At 46.5% G+C, this 6458-nt stretch overlaps 1 long non-coding RNA gene across 1 annotated transcript in view; it reads left to right on the forward strand.

Annotated features, from left to right (window-relative positions):
- Positions 1 to 6458, forward strand: part of LOC109297802 — a 15456-nt gene that overhangs the window by 7092 nt on the left and 1906 nt on the right. The window contains exon 2 of the long non-coding RNA XR_002097419.1: positions 5878 to 5961. This is a non-coding gene — a long non-coding RNA (uncharacterized LOC109297802). The remainder of the gene's footprint in view (positions 1 to 5877; positions 5962 to 6458) is intronic.

Raw genomic sequence — 6458 nt, forward strand, 5'->3', positions numbered from 1 at the left:
AAAGAACAAAGTACTCAGCATCCTTGGAAAATGGGGGGGGGGAACCTCATTAGAGCACCAGTTCAGGAGAATATTCTTATTCAGAAAGGTCTCCTATATGTGTGTGGCTGCACTTGTGTGGCCTGCTGTGATGAGCATGGAAACTAATGTACTCCAGCGACCTCCAGCATTACATGCATCAGTGTCTCTGGCTGAAAAATGGTGGCAAGGTGCTTTAAACTAAAGCTCACTTAAGCTTTAGTTCAAAGTGACCCAGCACCATTTTTCAGCACAGGGACACTGATGCATGTGATGCTCCAGGCACTTTCAACTAGCAGAGCTCTCTGAGCTGCACTAACTAAAGCACTAGGGCTGTGTGAAACAGCACTGTTTCATTTCGACTTCCATTTTGCTGTTTTGATGGGGCAGTGTTTCACTTTGAGTTTCACTTGCTTTTGAAAGCACTGTTACATTTTGTTTTGTCGAAACAGTTGCACTGTTTTGACGCTTTGCCCATAGGCTATAATGGGGAAGCATGAAACTGCCTATAACTTCATCATTTTGTGCCTGATTCAGATGGAACTTGCCACAAAGCCTGTCAAGTTTCCAGGAGGTAGGTGCAGGGGTTTCTGGGAAACTGCACCTCAAACTGTTCAGAGCAAAACTTGTCACTTGTAATGTGAAGGCACAGAGAGAGCTCAGTTCAAGCAGTGCTTTTTATGCTGTTTTTCCACCCCTCCCCCAGAGCGCTGGAATTGGAAGGGACTTCAGGGAAATGACAGTCACTGGCCAGCTACACATCAATATCAGAGCAGTTCTTTGTCCCCTTCCCTCTCCTTGGTTTCTCTTTAGCTGCAAACAAGCCCAGCTATGAAGTGATTGAAGCCTTTCATTTCACTTTGATTTCACTATTTCATGCTCAAAACAAATCTAAACAGCACTGAAATGAAACAGCTGATGACATTTTGCACCCCCACCCTAATCTCATGTATAAACACCCAAGGTGTACTTGACAAAAGTGCTTAAACGCATGCTTTACTTGAACCCTTGTGTTTCATAGATTCTTAGGGGCTGGAAGGGAGCTTGTAGATCATCAGGTCCAGTCCCCCTGCACTAGGCAGGACAAAACAACTGGGGTCAAGTGACCCCAGTGAGGTGACTGTCCAGTAGGGCTGTGTGAACCTTCAGTGGCTGAATCTCTGAATCCAAATCTAATTGGGAGACCCTATAATCTCTCCAAATCAATTTGGAGCGATTTTGATGATTCAGACATACACAGCTCTAAATGTTTGTTTGTGTGCATTTATTTGTGGGGTTTTTATATGTACCTCAAGGTACCAGGTGGCTTGTGAATGCTGAGATGGTGGGGTGGATGGAATGTCCCATTGGGGGGTGGGGGCTGTGTGTGTATCCCCAGTGTGCTCGGTGGTGGCTGCTCCCCCTCTCACCCGGCTCTGACTGGTGTATCTTGGGTTGGGGGGGCACCTGGGGTCCCCCCACAGCCAACTGCTGAGCTGGGGGGGAGGGGGGAGTGAGGGAGGTCCCTCATACACTCTGCAGTGGACCTAGAAGTACTTCTGGTCCACCTCTGGATCTGCTGTGAAACATGTGGGTGCCTGCCCCCCACATTCCTGTGGGACGCTCCATCCATCCTACCATCGCAGTGTTCGCAAGCCGTGCCTGGTACCTCGAGGTATATAGAAAAAAACATTTAAAGCTGTGTCTGTGGCTGAAGTTCTGATTTGGAGAATCAGTGATGAATCTTCAGATTCAAATTTGGCAGAATCCAATTGGGACTGTTATCCGAATCAAGTAATCGGGGATCACTGTCCCCTGATCGGGGATCACTGTCCCCTGATCGGGGATCACTGTCCCCTGATCGGGGATCACTGTCCCCTGATTCCGGCCAAATCTGAATAGAATATGGCCCATCTCTCTCTCTCTCTCGCCCAGTCTTGAAGATTTCCAGGGTAGGTGACTGCACCACTGGAGGAAGTTTATTTCATAGGCTGGACACCCTGACTAGGAAGTTTTTCTTGGAATTGAGCCTGAAGTGGCCTTCCAGGAGTTTGTATCCATTGCTCCTGGTCTTCCCCAGAGGTGCCCTGATGAACAGCTGTTCACTGAGTTCTTGATGTACTCCCCTGATGTAGCAGTAAACTGCTACCAAGTCCCCTCAGCCTTCTCTTCTGTAGGCTGAAGAGGCCCAAGTCCCTCAGCCTCTCCTTGTGTGGTTTGTCTTGCAAGTCCCTGATCATACGGGTGGCTCTTCTCTGGCCCCTCTAAGTGTTTTTTTTTTCTACATCCTTGTTGAAGTGGGCTGCCCAGAACTGGATGCAGTACTCCAGATGTGGTCTCACCAGTGTCGAATACAGTGAGTATCGCTTCTTTTGTTTTGCATGAGATGCATTGGTTGATGCATGCCAGTATAGTGTTTACACTGCTGGCCACTGCATTGCACTGCCAGCTCATGTTCATGTGATGGTTGATCACTACCCCTAGGTCCCTTTTGGCTGTGGTGCAAGTCAAATTGTTCCTACCGAGCCTGTAAGTATGTTGGGGATTTGCCCCCAGATGGAGCACCTTTCACTTTGAGTGTTGAATTTCATCTGGTTCTAGTTCACCCAACTCTCCAGCCTGTCCAGGTCCACCTGTATCTGCAACCTATCTTCTGGCTTGACTACAGTCCCCAATAACTTGGTGTTGTCTGCAACTTGACCAGCAAGCTTTTCACCCTCGCATCCAAATCATTGATTAAAGATGTCGAAAACCACTGGTCCAAGCACAGACCCCTGAGGAACACCACTGGCCGCTTCTTATCAGGATGATGCATCAATTCATGAGAACTCTCTGGGTCCTAACATGCAGCCAGTTTTCCACCCGCTGTACTGTTGAGCATTTAAGCCTACAATCTTCCAGTTTTTTCCACAAGGATATCATGGGATACTAGATCAAAACCCTTCTGGAATTCTAGGAATATAATGTCAACTTTCTTTCCTGTGTCCAGGCGGTGACAGACCTGTTTGTAGGAGATGAGATTAGTAAGACAAAACCTGCCCATGGTGAAGCCATGCTGGCTGTCATTAAGAATCTTACCCTCAACAAGTGTATTGCACATAGATCTTCTAAGGAGTTTTTCCAGGATTTTACCTGGGATGAAGGTTAGGTTGACTGGCCTATAGTTGCCTGGGTCTTTCCTCTTCTACTCCTTGATGATGGGCACAATGTTGGCCCTCTTCCAATCCTCGGGGATCTCCCCTGTCTGCCATGATTTCTGAAAGTCTTGCCAGGGATTCTGCAATGACCTCAGCCAGCTCCATCAGCACTCCTGGATGAAGTCCATCCAGTCCTGATGACTCACTATCTAGCTTTTCTAGTTGATTTTGCACCAGCTCAGCATCCACAGTAAGAAAGCTATCATGCCCCCTGTGATTCTTATCTTGCTTGTCTTTCCCCTTGGTCTGGTGAAATACCAAAACAAAATGGGCATTCAGGAGTTCACTTTTTTTTTTCTGATTTTGTCCATTACCAGCTGTCCTGAGGTGTTAAGCAGGGACCCCATGCTTCCATCTGTGTTCCTTCTGCTCCCTATGTACCTAAAGAAAAACTTCTTATTGTCCTTGGCTCCCTTAGCTAACTTAAACTCAAAGTTGCCATTTTAGTTTTCTTAATCATTTCCCTACAAGTGTAGACCATGGCTGTATAGTCCTCCTTGAGGACAGTCCCTAGCTTCCACTGTGCATATGCCTCTCTTCTCTTTCAATGGGACCGTGATGTCCCTATTGAGCCAGGAAGGCTTGCTAGCCCTTCTGCTACCTTTCCTCTTCATGGGAACTGTTTTCTCTTTTGTGCTTTTTGAGGATCATGTCCTTGAGGAACGACCACTCATCATGTACCCCCCCCCCCACTTACCTTCTATCCCTGGTCCCATGTCACCTCCCCTACTAATGCCCTGAGCTTGTTGAAGTTGGCATTTTTTGCAGTCCAGGACTTTGATCCTGCTAGTTGACTTGTCAGCCTTGCAGTGGACAGTGAACCTGATGAGCTCATGGTCGCTGTCCCCCAGGCTACCCTCAAAGTTCAAGCCACACACCAGATCATCTCCTTTGGCCAAAACCAAGTCTAGGAGAGTGGTACCTCTGGTTGGCCCTTGCACTTCCTGGGTCAGAAAGAGCTCCTTGATTTACAGTTAAGAAGCTATGTGACCAATCTGACCTAGCCAAGTGTTCCTCCCAATCTGTCCATGTAATTAAAGTCACCCATGACAACCAAGTCCCTTGCACATGCAGCCTCTCTCAGTTCTTGAGAGAACTCCAGATCCAGCTCCTCCCCTTGGTTTTGTGGCCTGTAGTAAATGCCCACAGTTAAGTCTTTCTCACCTTGCTGTCTCCCCCACACCCCCAAGCTTGACTCAGAGGGTTTCAAGCTGCTTATCTTTGGAGCCAATGTTGGCCTCCATAGAGGTGTACTGGTCTCACAGAGAGCTAACCCTCCACCTTTTCTCTCTGCTTGGTCCTTTCTGTGCAGGGGGTAGCCTTCTACGGCTATGCTCCAATCATGCAACGAGTCCCACTAGGTCTCCATGATCCCTACCAGGTCATATTGTCCACTACAGAGCAGAAGGGCTAGCTCTTTCTGCTTGTTCCCCATCCTCCTGGCACTGGTGTACAGGCAGCTGAGGCCCCTGACTGACACCCTCAGTTTCCTGAGATGTTATGGGAGAACCATTCTGTTAGCATGTTCAAAAACTGTCATCTTGGTGTCCTCCACATGAGAGTTTTCCTGTATGCCAGTCCCCAGACATGCTCTACTTGAAGTTTTCCCATCCCCCAGCAAAGTCAGTTTAAAGCCCTCTATAGTAGATCAGCCATCCTGGCTGAGAACAGGGACTTACCTCTCCACGTGAGGCGGATACCATCTCCTCCCAGGAGTCCTCTCTCCCTGAATTGCATGCTGTGTTCAAAGAAACTGAAGTCCTCATGGCAGCACCACTGTTGGAGGCATCTGTTTACTTCTTCCACACAGCCTGCCTTCTTGGGTCCATGGCCTGCAACAGGGAGCACAGAAGAGAAAATGTGAGCCTCAAGTCCAGCCCCCAAAGCTCTGTAGCCTAAATGTTGTTATGACCCAATTGTGTAATAAGCAGAACTGGCACCCAGGGCAGACCCTGTAGGAGGGTGGGGAAAGGTAGGACTGGCAGCAGCCTTACACACACCAGGAGCTTCTATGCGGTCCAGGCTGAGCTGCTACAGTGGCCACTATTCTACCTGCCCAGCTTGTTTCTCTTAAAATAGTAGTAGCCAGGGTGCCTGGCATGGGTATGCTACCAGGATGCAGACTGATTCCAGTGCCTGGAGTGGGTGCCCCTTTACTCCCCCTAGTTCAGCTACTGATGAACTCATGCTCTTGTGTCAGATAACAGATCAGCACATCTAGTCCATGTTACATGTTCCTGAGAAGTTATTCTGCCTGAAAACTGCTGAGGACACTTGCTATTAAGGTTGTTTCAATGAAATTAGGATACCTGTTTTTGGTACTGCAGGTGGAATTGAAACAGTTACAAGGAGCATTGAGAGATTCTTTTCTACCTTGAGACTGCATTTCCCTCATCCCCTATTTTGAGTGCCAAAACCATAACCATCAAGACAGTGTGATGTACCTTGGTGGATTCTCTTAGGAAGAATGGCAGATGAACTAGTTTAGCAGTACCTCTTCCTCCAATTCTCAGAAAGTTCATGACTGCCAACCTTCTGAAAACTAAAAGGCTATGGTATTTTGGTAAACATTTTTTGACCAGATAACTCAAGTATAGCAAGAACAACTCTCCATATTTGGTGAGAATTGTATAACAAGTCAGCTGAAAACAATGTTCATGAAAAGCTACATATTTCTTAACAGATCCCCATAGCCTCTCATGAACTCCTGGAAACTGCAAACAGTTTTGGCATCTGCAGACATGATCAGATCTAGGATTTTGAAAAAGTGAGTGCAGATGGTGTGCACATCTTCACATACCACAACATTTCTCCAATTAAAAAGAAACTAGAAGCTTTGTGAACATGCTGTGGGGAGGGGGCTAGTATTATATTATTTAGATCAAAGCAAAACTAAATATAACTACTAGAATGTGCACCAATTTGCTATGTTATATATAAAGGCTGAAAAAGCACAACCAACTAGGCAAAAAAAAAAAGTAAAATTGTTTCATTAGTGTTCATAATAGTAAAATGTACATGTCATTCAGATTCATAAAATGAAATGGAGTCTTGAGCATCCTGACAGTGCCTCCAGTACTACTTCTATCAGTCATTTCTGCACTTGAGTGACTATTACTTTACCCATTTTAAGGTTTTTAGCTCAAACTGAAAACATTCTGCATGGCTATGAAATAGAAGTTGCCAGGAATGGGTAACCAAACAAAATTGCAGAAGAAAGGATGGCTTTTTTTTTTTTTTTTTTTTAAATGGCCTTAATGTCCC

The sequence above is a fragment of the Gavialis gangeticus genome, unplaced genomic scaffold (genome assembly GCF_001723915.1).
Source record: "Gavialis gangeticus isolate Ggan-Ray unplaced genomic scaffold, GavGan_comp1, whole genome shotgun sequence".
Taxonomy (NCBI): domain Eukaryota; kingdom Metazoa; phylum Chordata; order Crocodylia; family Gavialidae; genus Gavialis; species Gavialis gangeticus.